We start from the raw sequence: 15,434 nt of genomic DNA on the forward strand, positions 1-15,434 counted from the left end.
GACTCAACACCGCATATTAAACGCCTAAGAATGTACCTGACTAGTAAGTATCTTAAAACCTATGGATTGCTATGTCTCCGAAAGAGAATCAAGCATGTGTACAGGGGCATAAACGCAGCAGTGATAGGATTGGAGAGGTTCGGTGAGCAAATGAAGACCCTTTGAAGTCATATTGCATGGTACCCATTCCACGGGTCTCAACTCTCCATGTTTAAGGTATTCTTCCTTCAGCTAAAACATGCATGTGGAACCCAAGTATGATCAACCATGTGAACGGGAGACGTGTTCAAATATGTCTCAGTTTTCCTCCCCTGGTACTCGGGTGCAACATTCCAGACGCTTTACTAACACTCTCCCGACTTGGAGAGTCAGTCCCTTTAACCTCCTGTTTGGCACAGTTTGCAATTTCTGCGGAAGATGAACAGGAATAGCGAGAACCAATGGAGACTAGCTGGAGGTGTCTGGACGGGCAAATTTAACTCTCATTTCCTACCAGGAAGAGGAATTAACCAAAGGCTCAGCGTGCCATGCCAGAATCAGATTAGGGCCTGAAGCCATCCTGCGGTGTTGCGGCCAGCTCAAAAGAAAGCGAGTTGAAGAAAGGAGCTCAGGGGCACTGTAATTCACAAACCTGCAGAGTTATAAATGACAGCTATCGTCCAAAAATAGACTGAAGTAAGGCTGCCAAGAGGACTTGAAAGCGGGGCAGAATTGCAGGAAACCGATTTCAGGAGGTAGACTGGAATTGCATTGAAAGCATAGGAAAAGAGGCAGAACGTCCACAATGATGCACTTGGCCAAAAAGGGCGTATGCGTTTTCTCCTGAATATATTCAGGAAAAAACGCATACGCCCTTTTTGGCCAACCAAGCAAGCTTGCAAAGGAAATCTGCACTACAATGAAGTCTCACTTCCCCCCGGTCAAAAGGGCCATCTGAAAAAAGTGTAAAATCCAGAAAGGCAGGACAGGCCATGGAGAACTGGGAGCCTTGTTATGCTGATGGGCGGGATGTAAATTGCCAACAACCACTCGGGAGAAGTGTATGGTGTTTCCTGAAACATCTAAAAAACAAAGCAACAGAGCCTAGGGCACTGCCACTTATGGTCCTATAGCTTAGGGAAATTAAAATCAAAAAGACACAGCCACCCCAAAGTTTGGGACGCCTCTGTTTACAAGAACCTCGTTTACAGTACAAGTTCAACATCGCAGAAAGTGAAAAATGGATAAAGAAGTTGTGGTATTTACTTACAAAGCAATATCACTCAGCAATGAAATCTATGTCATCAGGCCCTTAGCAGCACAATGAGTGGATTCAGGTATGATGATTCTAACTGAAATAAGTCACACAGAAAAAGAAACATCATAAGATATCAGTAATACACGGAATGTAAACTTGGCTACACAGGAACTGAATTACAGAACAGAACAGGGTCTCAAATTTAGAAAACCAACTTATGCTTGCTTAAGGGTAAAGGTGAGTTGGGGTGCTGCATAAAACCAGCGATTGAAATGAGCACAGATAAAGTTCCTTAAGTCAAATGTGGAATAGACAAGAGCTACTCCTTGCTCAACGAAATGGACTCAACACCGCATATTAAACGCCTAAGAATGTACCTGACTAGTAAGTATCTTAAAACCTATGGATTGCTATGTCTCCGAAAGAGAATCAAGCATGTGTACAGGGGCATAAACGCAGCAGTGATAGGATTGGAGAGGTTCGGTGAGCAAATGAAGACCCTTTGAAGTCATATTGCATGGTACCCATTCCACGGGTCTCAACTCTCCATGTTTAAGGTATTCTTCCTTCAGCTAAAACATGCATGTGGAACCCAAGTATGATCAACTATGTGAACGGGAGACGTGTTCAAATATGTCTCAGTTTTCCTCCCCTGGTACTCGGGTGCAACATTCCAGACGCTTTACTAACACTCTCCCCACTTGGAGAGTCAGTGCCTTTAACCTCCTGTTTGGCCCAGTTTGCAATTTCTGCGGAAGATGAACAGGAATAGCGAGAACCAATGAGAGGCTAGCTGGAGGTGTCTAAACGGGCAAATTTAACTCTCATTTCCCACCAGGAAGAGGAAATAACCAAAGGCTCAGCGTGCCGTACTGGAACCAGATTAGGGCCTGAAGCCATCCTGCGGTGTTGCGGCCAGCTCAAAAGAAAGCGAGTTGAAGAAAGGAGCTCAGGGGCACTGTAATTCACAAACCTGCAGAGTTATAAATGACAGCTATCGTCCAAAAATAGACTGAAGTAAGGCTGCCAAGAGGACTTGAAAGCGGGGCAGAATTGCAGGAAACCGATTTCAGGAGGTAGACTGGAATTGCATTCAAAGCATAGGAAAAGAGGCAGAACGTCCACAATGATGCACTTGGCCAAAAAGGGCGTATGCGTTTTTTCCTGAATATATTCAGGAAAAAACGCATACGCCCTTTTTGGCCAACCAAGCAAGCTTGCAAAGGAAATCTGCACTACAATGAAGTCTCACTTCCCCCCGGTCAAAAGGGCCATCTGAAAAAAGTGTAAAATCCAGAAAGGCAGGACAGGCCATGGAGAACTGGGAGCCTTGTTATGCTGATGGGCGGGATGTAAATTGCCAACAACCACTCGGGAGAAGTGTATGGTGTTTCCTGAAACATCTAAAAAACAAAGCAACAGAACCTAGGGCACTTCCACTTATGGTCCTATAGCTTAGGGAAATTAAAATCAAAAAGACACAGCCACCCCAAAGTTTGGAACGGCTCTGTTTACAAGAACCTCGTTTACAGTACAAGTTCAACATCGCAGAAAGTGAAAAATGGATAAAGAAGTTGTGGTATTTACTTACAAAGCAATATCACTCAGCAATGAAATCTGTGTCATCAGGCCCTTAGCAGCACAATGAGTGGATTCAGGTATGATGATTCTAACTGAAGTAAGTCACACAGAAAAAGAAACATCATAAGATATCAGTAATACACGGAATGTAAACTTGGCTACACAGGAACTGAATTACAGAACAGAACAGGGTCTCAAATTTAGAAAACCAACTTATGCTTGCTTAAGGGTAAAGGTGAGTTGGGTTGCTGCATAAAACCAGAGATTGAAATGAGCACAGATAAAGTTCCTTAAGTCAAATATGGAATAGACAAGAGCTACTCCTTGCTCAACGAAATGGACTCAACACCGCATATTAAACGCCTAAGAATGTACCTGACTAGTAAGTATCTTAAAACCTATGGATTGCTATGTCTCCGAAAGAGAATCAAGCATGTGTACAGGGGCATAAAGGCAGCAGTGATAGGATTGGAGAGGTTCGGTGAGCAAATGAAGACCCTTTGAAGTCATATTGCATGGTACCCATTACACGGGTCTCAACTCTCCTGGTTTAAGGTATTCTTCCTTCAGCTAAAACATGCATGTGGAACCCAAGTATGATCAACCATGTGAACGGGAGACGTGTTCAAATATGTCTCAGTTTTCCTCCCCTGGTACTCGGGTGCAACATTCCAGACGCTTTACTAACACTCTCCCCACTTGGAGAGTCAGCGCCTTTAACCTCCTGTTTGGCCCAGTTTGCAATTTCTGCGGAAGATGAACAGGAATAGCGAGAACCAATGAGAGGCTAGCTGGAGGTGTCTGGACGGGCAAATTTAACTCTCATTTCCCACCAGGAAGAGGAAATAACCAAAGGCTCAGCGTGCCATACCGGAACCAGATTAGGGCCTGAAGCCATCCTGCGGTGTTGCGGCCAGCTCAAAAGAAAGCGAGTTGAAGAAAGGACCTCAGGGGCACTGTAATTCACAAACCTGCAGAGTTATAAATGACAGCTATCATCCAAAAATAGACTGAAGTAAGGCTGCCAAGAGGACTTGAAAGCGGGGCAGAATTGCAGGAAACCGATTTCAGGAGGTAGACTGGAATTGCATTGAAAGCATAGGAAAAGAGGCAGAACGTCCACAATGATGCACTTGGCCAAAAAGGGCGTATGTGTTTTTTCCTGAATATATTCAGGAAAAAACGCATACGCCCTTTTTGGCCAACCAAGCAAGCTTGCAAAGGAAATCTGCACTACAATGAAGTCTCACTTCCCCCCGGTCAAAAGGGCCATCTGAAAAAAGTGTAAAATCCAGAAAGGCAGGACAGGCCATGGAGAACTGGGAGCCTTGTTATGCTGATGGGCGGGATGTAAATTGCCAACAACCACTCGGGAGAAGTGTATGGTGTTTCCTGAAACATCTAAAAAACAAAGCAACAGAACCTAGGGCACTTCCACTTATGGTCCTATAGCTTAGGGAAATTAAAATCAAAAAGACACAGCCACCCCAAAGTTTGGAACGGCTCTGTTTACAAGAACCTCGTTTACAGTACAAGTTCAACATCGCAGAAAGTGAAAAATGGATAAAGAAGTTGTGGTATTTACTTACAAAGCAATATCACTCAGCAATGAAATCTGTGTCATCAGGCCCTTAGCAGCACAATGAGTGGATTCAGGTATGATGATTCTAACTGAAGTAAGTCACACAGAAAAAGAAACATCATAAGATATCAGTAATACACGGAATGTAAACTTGGCTACACAGGAACTGAATTACAGAACAGAACAGGGTCTCAAATTTAGAAAACCAACTTATGCTTGCTTAAGGGTAAAGGTGAGTTGGGGTGCTGCATAAAACCAGAGATTGAAATGAGCACAGATAAAGTTCCTTAAGCCAAATATGGAATAGACAAGAGCTACTCCTTGCTCAAAGAAATGGACTCAACACCGCATATTAAACGCCTAAGTATGTACCTGACTAGTAAGTATCTTAAAACCTAGGGATTGCTATGTCTCCGAAAGAGAATCAAGCATGTGTACAGGGGCATAAACGCAGCAGTGATAGGATTGGAGAGGTTCGGTGAGCAAATGAAGACCCTTTGAAGTCATATTGCATGGTACCCATTACACGGGTCTTAACTCTCCAGTTTTAAGGTATTCTTCCTTCAGCTAAAACATGCATGTGGAACCCAAGTATGATCAACCATGTGAACGGGAGACGTGTTCAAATATGTCTCAGTTTTCCTCCCCTGGTACTCGGGTGCAACATTCCAGACGCTTTACTAACACTCTCCCCACTTGGAGAGTCAGCGCCTTTAACCTCCTGTTTGGCCCAGTTTGCAATTTCTGCGGAAGATGAACAGGAATAGCGAGAACCAATGAGAGGCTAGCTGGAGGTGTCTGGACGGGCAAATTTAACTCTCATTTCCCACCAGGAAGAGGAAATAACCAAAGGCTCAGCGTGCCGTACCGGAGCCAGATTAGGGCCTGAAGCCATCCTGCGGTGTTGCGGCCAGCTCAAAAGAAAGCGAGTTGAAGAAAGGAGCTCAGGGGCACTGTAATTCACAAACCTGCAGAGTTATAAATGACAGCTATCGTCCAAAAATAGACTGAAGTAAGGCTGCCAAGAGGACTTGAAAGCGGGGCAGAATTGCAGGAAACTGATTTCAGGAGGTAGACTGGAATTGCATTGAAAGCATAGGAAAAGAGGCAGAACGTCCACAATGATGCACTTGGCCAAAAAGGGCGTATGCGTTTTTTCCTGAATATATTCAGGAAAAAACGCATACGCCCCTTTTGGCCAACCAAGCAAGCTTGCAAAGGAAATCTGCACTACAATGAAGTCTCACTTCCCCCTGGTCAAAAGGGCCATCTGAAAAAAGTGTAAAATCCAGAAAGGCAGGACAGGCCATGGAGAACTGGGAGCCTTGTTATGCTGATGGGCGGGATGTAAATTGCCAACAGACACTCCGGAGAAGTGTATGGTGTTTCCTGAAACATCTAAAAAACAAAGCAACAGAGCCTAGGGCACTTCCACTTATGGTCCTATAGCTTAGGGAAATTAAAATCAAAAAGACACAGCCACCCCAAAGTTTGGAACGGCTCTGTTTACAAGAACCCCGTTTACAGTACAAGTTCAACATCGCAGAAAGTGAAAAATGGATAAAGAACTTGTGGTACTTACGTACAATGCAGTATCACTCAGCAATGAAATCTATGTCATCAGGCCCGTAGCAGCATAATGAGTAGATTCAGGTACGATGATTCTAACTGAAATAAGTCACACAGAAAAAGAAACATCATAAGATATCACTAATACACGGAATGTAAACTTGGCTACACAGGAACTGAATTCCAAAACAGAACAGGTTCTCAAATTTAGAAAACCAACTTATGCTTGCTTAAGGGGAAAGGTGAGTTGGGTTGCTGCATAAAACCAGAGATTGAAATGAGCACAGATAAAGTTCCTTAAGCCAAATATGGAATAGACAAGAGCTACTCCTTGCTCAACGAAATGGACTCAACACCGCATATTAAACGCCTAAGAATGTACCTGACTAGTAAGTATCTTAAAACCTATGGATTGCTATGTCTCCGAAAGAGAATCAAGCATGTGTACAGGGGCATAAACGCAACAGTGATAGGATTGGAGAGTTTCGGTGAGCAAATGAAGACCCTTTGAAGTCATATTGCATGGTACCCATTCCACGGGTTTCAACTACCCAGGTTTAAGGTATTCTTCCTTCAGCTAAAACATGCATGTGGAACCTAGAGTATGATCAACCATGTGATCGGGAGACGTGTTCAAATATGTCTCAGTTTTCCTCCCCTGGTACTCGGGTGAAACATTCCAGACGCTTTACTAACACTCTCCCCACTTGGAGAGTCAGTCCCTTTAACCTCCTGTTTGGCCCAGTTTGCAATTTCTGTGGAAGATGAACAGGAATAGCGAGAACCAATGAGAGGCTAGCTGGAGGTGTCTGGACGGGCAAATTTAACTCTCATTTCCCACCAGGAAGAGGAATTAACCAAAGGCTCAGCATGCCGGGCCGGAACCAGATTAGGGCCTGAAGCCATCCTGCGGTGTTGCGGCCAGGTCACAAGAAAGCGAGTTGAAGAAAGGAGCTCAGGGGCACTGTAATTCACAAACCTGCAGAGTTATAAATGACAGCTATCGTCCAAAAATAGACTGAAGTAAGGCTGCCAAGAGGACTTGAAAGCGGGGCAGAATTGCAGGAAACTGATTTCAGGAGGTAGACTGGAATTGCATTGAAAGCATAGGAAAAGAGGCAGAACGTCCACAATGATGCACTTGGCCAAAAAGGGCGTATGTGTTTTTTCCTGAATATATTCAGGAAAAAACGCATACGCGCTTTTTGGCCAACCAAGCAAGCTTGCAAAGGAAATCTGCACTACAATGAAGTCTCACTTCCCCCCGGTCAAAAGGGCCATCTGAAAAAAGTGTAAAATCCAGAAAGGCAGGACAGGCCATGGAGAACTGGGAGCCTTGTTATGCTGAAGGGCGGGATGTAAATTGCCAACAAACACTCGGGAGAAGTGTATGGTGTTTCCTGAAACATCTAAAAAACAAAGCAACAGAGCCTAGGGCACTTCCACTTATGGTCCTATAGCTTAGGGAATTTAAAATCAAAAAGACACAGCCACCCCAATGTTTGGGACGCCTCTGTTTACAAGAACCTCGTTTACAGTACAAGTTCAACATCGCAGAAAGTGAAAAATGGATAAAGAAGTTGTGGTATTTACTTACAAAGCAATATCACTCAGCAATGAAATCTGTGTCATCAGGCCCTTAGCAGCACAGTGAGTGGATTCAGGTATGATGATTCTAACTGAAATAAGTGACACAGAAAAAGAAACATCATAAGATATCAGTAATACACGGAATGTAAACTTGGCTACACAGGAACTGAATTACAGAACAGAACAGGGTCTCAAATTTAGAAAACCAACTTATGCTTGCTTAAGGGTAAAGGTGAGTTGGGGTGCTGCATAAAACCAGAGATTGAAATGAGCACAGATAAAGTTCCTTAAGCCAAATATGGAATAGACAAGAGCTACTCCTTGCTCAAAGAAATGGACTCAACACCGCATATTAAATGCCTAAGAATGTACCTGACTAGTAAGTATCTTAAAACCTAGGGATTGCTATGTCTCCGAAAGAGAATCAAGCATGTGTACAGGGGCATAAACGCAGCAGTGATAGGATTGGAGAGGTTCGGTGAGCAAATGAAGACCCTTTGAAGTCATATTGCATGGTACCCATTCCACGGGTCTTAACTCTCCAGGTTTAAGGTATTCTTCCTTCAGCTAAAACATGCATGTGGAACCCAAGTATGATCAACCATGTGAACGGGAGACGTGTTCAAATATGTCTCAGTTTTCCTCCCCTGGTACTCGGGTGCAACATTCCAGACGCTTTACTAACACTCTCCCCACTTGGAGAGTCAGCGCCTTTAACCTCCTGTTTGGCCCAGTTTGCAATTTCTGCGGAAGATGAACAGGAATAGCGAGAACCAATGAGAGGCTAGCTGGAGGTGTCTGGACGGGCAAATTTAACTCTCATTTCCCACCAGGAAGAGGAAATAACAAAAGGCTCAGCGTGCCGTACCGGAGCCAGATTAGGGCCTGAAGCCATCCTGCGGTGTTGCGGCCAGCTCAAAAGAAAGCGAGTTGAAGAAAGGAGCTCAGGGGCACTGTAATTCACAAACCTGCAGAGTTATAAATGACAGCTATCGTCCAAAAATAGACTGAAGTAAGGCTGCCAAGAGGACTTGAAAGCGGGGCAGAATTGCAGGAAACCGATTTCAGGAGGTAGACTGGAATTGCATTGAAAGCATAGGAAAAGAGGCAGAACGTCCACAATGATGCACTTGGCCAAAAAGGGCGTATGCGTTTTTTCCTGAATATATTCAGGAAAAAACGCATACGCCCTTTTTGGCCAACCAAGCAAGCTTGCAAAGGAAATCTGCACTACAATGAAGTCTCACTTCCCCCCGGTCAAAAGGGCCATCTGAAAAAAGTGTAAAATCCAGAAAGGCAGGACAGGCCATGGAGAACTGGGAGCCTTGTTATGCTGATCGGCGGGATGTAAATTGCCAACAACCACTCGGGAGAAGTGTATGGTGTTTCCTGAAACATCTAAAAAACAAAGCAACAGAACCTAGGGCACTTCCACTTATGGTCCTATAGCTTAGGGAAATTAAAATCAAAAAGACACAGCCACCCCAAAGTTTGGAACGGCTCTGTTTACAAGAACCTCGTTTACAGTACAAGTTCAACATCGCAGAAAGAGAAAAATGGATAAAGAAGTTGTGGTATTTACTTAAAAAGCAATATCACTCAGCAATGAAATCTGTGTCATCAGGCCCTTAGCAGCACAATGAGTGGATTCAGGTATGATGATTCTAACTGAAGTAAGTCACACAGAAAAAGAAACATCATAAGATATCAGTAATACACGGAATGTAAACTTGGCTACACAGGAACTGAATTACAGAACAGAACAGGGTCTCAAATTTAGAAAACCAACTTATGCTTGCTTAAGGGTAAAGGTGAGTTGGGGTGCTGCATAAAACCAGAGATTGAAATGAGCACAGATAAAGTTCCTTAAGTCAAATATGGAATAGACAAGAGCTACTCTTTGCTCAACGAAATGGACTCAACACCGCATATTAAATGCCTAAGAATGTACCTGACTAGTAAGTATCTTAAAACCTATGGATTGCTATGTCTCCGAAAGAGAATCAAGCATGTGTACAGGGGCATAAACGCAGCAGTGATAGGATTGGAGAGGTTCGGTGAGCAAATGAAGACCCTTTGAAGTCATATTGCATGGTACCCATTACACGGGTCTTAACTCTCCAGGTTTAAGGTATTCTTCCTTCAGCTAAAACATGCATGTGGAACCTAGAGTATGATCAACCATGTAAACGGGAGACGTGTTCAAATATGTCTCAGTTTTCCTCCCCTGGTACTCGGGTGCAACATTCCAGACGCTTTACTAACACTCTCCCCACTTGGAGAGTCAGCGCCTTTAACCTCCTGTTTGGCCCAGTTTGCAATTTCTGCGGAAGATGAACAGGAATAGTGAGAACCAATGAGAGACTAGCTGGAGGTGTCTGGACGGGCAAATTTAACTCTCATTTCCCACCAGGAAGAGGAAATAACCAAAGGCTCAGCGTGCCGTGCCGGAACCAGATTAGGGCCTGAAACCATCCTGCGGTGTTGCGGCCAGGTCACAAGAAAGCAAGTTGAAGAAAGGAGCTCAGGGGCACTGTAATTCACAAACCTGCAGAGTTATAAATGACAGCTATCGTCCAAAAATAGACTGAAGTAAGGCTGCCAAGAGGACTTGAAAGCGGGGCAGAATTGCAGGAAACTGATTTCAGGAGGTAGACTGGAATTGCATTGAAAGCATAGGAAAAGAGGCAGAACGTCCACAATGATGCACTTGGCCAAAAAGGGCGTATGCGTTTTTTCCTGAATATATTCAGGAAAAAACGCATACGCCCCTTTTGGCCAACCAAGCAAGCTTGCAAAGGAAATCTGCACTACAATGAAGTCTCACTTCCCCCGGGTCAAAAGGGCCATCTGAAAAAAGTGTAAAATCCAGAAAGGCAGGACAGGCCATGGAGAACTGGGAGCCTTGTTATGCTGATGGGCGGGATGTAAATTGCCAACAGACACTCCGGAGAAGTGTATGGTGTTTCCTGAAACATCTAAAAAACAAAGCAACAGAGCCTAGGGCACTTCCACTTATGGTCCTATAGCTTAGGGAAATTAAAATCAAAAAGACACAGCCACCCCAAAGTTTGGAATGGCTCTGTTTACAAGAACCCCGTTTACAGTACAAGTTCAACATCGCAGAAAGTGAAAAATGGATAAAGAACTTGTGGTACTTACGTACAATGCAGTATCACTCAGCAATGAAATCTATGTCATCAGGCCCGTAGCAGCATAATGAGTAGATTCAGGTACGATGATTCTAACTGAAATAAGTCACACAGAAAAAGAAACATCATAAGATATCACTAATACACGGAATGTAAACTTGGCTACACAGGAACTGAATTCCAAAACAGAACAGGATCTCAAATTTAGAAAACCAACTTATGCTTGCTTAAGGGGAAAGGTGAGTTGGGTTGCTGCATAAAACCAGAGATTGAAATGAGCACAGATAAAGTTCCTTAAGCCAAATATGGAATAGACAAGAGCTACTCCTTGCTCAACGAAATGGACTCAACACCGCATATTAAACGCCTAAGAATGTACCTGACTAGTAAGTATCTTAAAACCTATGGATTGCTATGTCTCCGAAAGAGAATCAAGCATGTGTACAGGGGCATAAACGCAACAGTGATAGGATTGGAGAGTTTCGGTGAGCAAATGAAGACCCTTTGAAGTCATATTGCATGGTACCCATTCCACGGGTTTCAACTACCCAGGTTTAAGGTATTCTTCCTTCAGCTAAAACATGCATGTGGAACCTAGAGTATGATCAACCATGTGATCGGGAGACGTGTTCAAATATGTCTCAGTTTTCCTCCCCTGGTACTTGGGTGCAACATTCCAGACGCTTTACTAACACTCTCCCCACTTGGAGAGTCAGTCCCTTTAACCTACTATTTGGCCCAGTTTGCAATTTCTGCGGAAGATGAACAGGAATAGCGAGAACCAATGAGAGGCTAGCTGGAGGTGTCTGGACGGGCAAATTTAACTCTCATTTCCCACCAGGAAGAGGAATTAACCAAAGGCTCAGCATGCCGGGCCGGAACCAGATTAGGGCCTGAAGCCATCCTGCGGTGTGGCGGCCAGGTCACAAGAAAGCGAGTTGAAGAAAGGAGCTCAGGGGCACTGTAATTCACAAACCTGCAGAGTTATAAATGACAGCTATCGTCCAAAAATAGACTGAAGTAAGGCTGCCAAGAGGACTTGAAAGCGGGGCAGAATTGCAGGAAACCGATTTCAGGAGGTAGACTGGAATTGCATTGAAAGCATAGGAAAAGAGGCAGAACGTCCACAATGATGCACTTGGCCAAAAAGGGCGTATGCGTTTTTTCCTGAATATATTCAGGAAAAAACGCATACGCCCTTTTTGGCCAACCAAGCAAGCTTGCAAAGGAAATCTGCACTACAATGAAGTCTCACTTCCCCCCGGTCAAAAGGGCCATCTGAAAAAAGTGTAAAATCCAGAAAGGCAGGACAGGCCATGGAGAACTGGGAGCCTCGTTATGCTGATGGGCGGGATGTAAATTGCCAACAGACACTCGGGAGAAGTGTATGGTGTTTCCTGAAACATCTAAAAAACAAAGCAACAGAGCCTAGGGCACTGCCACTTATGGTCCTATAGCTTAGGGAAACTAAAATCAAAAAGACACAGCCACCCCAAAGTTTGGGACGCCTCTGTTTACAAAAACCTCGTTTACAGTACAAGTTCAACATCGCAGAAAGTGAAAAATGGATAAAGAAGTTGTGGTATTTACTTACAAAGCAATATCACTCAGCAATGAAATCTATGTCATCAGGCCCTTAGCATCACAATGAGTGGATTCAGGTATGATGATTCTAACTGAAATAAGTCACACAGAAAAAGAAACATCATAAGATATCAGTAATACACGGAATGTAAACTTGGCTACACAGGAACTGAATTACAGAACAGAACAGGGTCTCAAATTTAGAAAACCAACTTATGCTTGCTTAAGGGTAATGGTGTGTTGGGGTGCTGCATAAAACCAGAGATTGAAATGAGCACAGATAAAGTTCCTTAAGTCAAATATGGAATAGACAAGAGCTACTCCTTGCTCAACGAAATGGACTCAACACCGCATATTAAACGCCTAAGAATGTACCTGACTAGTAAGTATCGTAAAACCTATGGATTGCTATGTCTCCAAAAGAGAATCAAGCATGTGTACAGGGGCATAAACGCAGCAGTGATAGGATTGGAGAGGTTCGGTGAGCAAATGAAGACCCTTTGAATTCATATTGCATGGTACCCATTATACGGGTCTCAACTCTCCAGGTTTAAGGTATTCTTCCTTCAGCTAAAACATGCATGTGGAACCCAAGTATGATCAACCATGTGAACGGGAGACGTGTTCAAATATGTCTCAGTTTTCCTCCCCTGATACTCGGGTGCAACATTCCAGACGCTTTACTAACACTCTCCCCACTTGGAGAGTCAGCGCCTTTAACCTCCTGTTTGGCCCAGTTTGCAATTTCTGCGGAAGATGAACAGGAATAGCGAGAACCAATGAGAGGCTAGCTGGAGGTGTCTGGACGGGCAAATTTAACTCTCATTTCCCACCAGGAAGAGGAAATAACCAAAGGCTCAGCGTGCCGTACCGGAGCCAGATTAGGGCCTGAAGCCATCCTGCGGTGTTGCGGCCAGCTCAAAAGAAAGCAAGTTGAAGAAAGGAGCTCAGGGGCACTGTAATTCACAAACCTGCAGAGTTATAAATGACAGCTATCGTCCAAAAATAGACTGAAGTAAGGCTGCCAAGAGGACTTGAAAGCGGGGCAGAATTGCAGGAAACCGATTTCAGGAGGTAGACTGGAATTGCATTGAAAGCATAGGAAAAGAGGGAGAACGTCCACAATGATGCACTTGGCCAAAAAGGGCGTATGCGTTTTTTCCTGAATATATTCAGGAAAAAACGCATACGCCCTTTTTGGCCAAACAAGCAAGCTTGCAAAGGAAATCTGCACTACAATGAAGTCTCACTTCCCCCCGGTCAAAAGGGCCATCTGAAAAAAGTGTAAAATCCAGAAAGGCAGGACAGGCCATGGAGAACTGGGAGCCTTGTTATGCTGATCGGCGGGATGTAAATTGCCAACAACCACTCGGGAGTAGTGTATGGTGTTTCCTGAAACATCTAAAAAACAAAGCAACAGAACCTAGGGCACTTCCACTTATGGTCCTATAGCTTAGGGAAATTAAAATCAAAAAGACACAGCCACCCCAAAGTTTGGAACGGCTCTGTTTACAAGAACCTCGTTTACAGTACAAGTTCAACATCGCAGAAAGTGAAAAATGGATAAAGAAGTTGTGGTATTTACTTACAAATCAATATCACTCAGCAATGAAATCTGTGTCATCAGGCCCTTAGCAGCACAATGAGTGGATTCAGGTATGATGATTCTAACTGAAGTAAGTCACACAGAAAAAGAAACATCATAAGATATCAGTAATACACGGAATGTAAACTTGGCTACACAGGAACTGAATTACAGAACAGAACAGGGTCTCAAATTTAGAAAACCAACTTATGCTTGCTTAAGGGTAAAGGTGAGTTGGGGTGCTGCATAAAACCAGAGATTGAAATGAGCACAGATAAAGTTCCTTAAGTCAAATATGGAATAGACAAGAGCTACTCCTTGCTCAACGAAATGGACTCAACACCGCATATTAAACGCCTAAGAATGTACCTGACTAGTAAGTATCTTAAAACCTATGGATTGCTATGTCTCCGAAAGAGAATCAAGCATGTGTACAGGGGCATAAACGCAGCAGTGATAGGATTGGAGAGGTTCGGTGAGCAAATGAAGACCCTTTGAAGTCATATTGCATGGTACCCATTACACGGGTCTTAACTCTCCAGGTTTAAGGTATTCTTCCTTCAGCTAAAACATGCATGTGGAATCCAAGTATGATCAACCATGTGAACGGGAGACGTGTTCAAATATGTCTCAGTTTTCCTCCCCTGGTACTCGGGTGCAACATTCCAGACGCTTTACTAACACTCTCCCCACTTGGAGAGTCAGCGCCTTTAACCTCCTGTTTGGCCCAGTTTGCAATTTCTGCGGAAGATGAACAGGAATAGCGAGAACCAATGAGAGGCTAGCTGGAGGTGTCTGGACGGGCAAATTTAACTCTCATTTCCCACCAGGAAGAGGAATTAACCAAAGGCTCAGCATGCCGGGCCGGAACCAGATTAGGGCCTGAAGCCATCCTGCGGTGTGGCGGCCAGGTCACAAGAAAGCGAGTTGAAGAAAGGAGCTCAGGGGCACTGTAATTCACAAACCTGCAGAGTTATAAATGACAGCTATCGTCCAAAAATAGACTGAAGTAAGGCTGCCAAGAGGACTTGAAAGCGGGGCAGAATTGCAGGAAACCGATTTCAGGAGGTAGACTGGAATTGCATTGAAAGCATAGGAAAAGAGGCAGAACGTCCACAATGATGCACTTGGCCAAAAAGGGCGTATGCGTTTTTTCCTGAATATATTCAGGAAAAAACGCATACGCCCTTTTTGGCCAACCAAGCAAGCTTGCAAAGGAAATCTGCACTACAATGAAGTCTCACTTCCCCCCGGTCAAAAGGGCCATCTGAAAAAAGTGTAAAATCCAGAAAGGCAGGACAGGCCATGGAGAACTGGGAGCCTCGTTATGCTGATGGGCGGGATGTAAATTGCCAACAGACACTCGGGAGAAGTGTATGGTGTTTCCTGAAACATCTAAAAAACAAAGCAACAGAGCCTAGGGCACTGCCACTTATGGTCCTATAGCTTAGGGAAACTAAAATCAAAAAGACACAGCCACCCCAAAGTTTGGGACGCCTCTGTTTACAAAAACCTCGTTTACAGTACAAGTTCAACATCGCAGAAAGTGAAAAA

General features: G+C 44.0%; 1 long non-coding RNA gene across 15 annotated transcripts in view; it reads right to left on the reverse strand.

Moving 5' to 3' along the window:
• LOC307181435 overlaps window positions 1–15,434 on the reverse strand; it is a 2,786,049-nt gene that overhangs the window by 951,187 nt on the left and 1,819,428 nt on the right. For 13 of the 15 annotated variants that reach the window (XR_013826763.1, XR_013826764.1, XR_013826765.1 and 10 more), the window contains exon 5: window positions 9,142–9,223. This is a non-coding gene — a long non-coding RNA (uncharacterized lncRNA). Of the gene's footprint in view, window positions 1–7,563; window positions 7,645–9,141; window positions 9,228–15,434 lie in introns of those variants that run through there. The other 2 variants (XR_013826777.1, XR_013826772.1) reach the window with 2 other exon arrangements.

Source organism: Stenella coeruleoalba (assembly GCF_951394435.1).
Source record: "Stenella coeruleoalba genome assembly, contig: scaffold_29, whole genome shotgun sequence".
Taxonomy (NCBI): domain Eukaryota; kingdom Metazoa; phylum Chordata; class Mammalia; order Artiodactyla; family Delphinidae; genus Stenella; species Stenella coeruleoalba.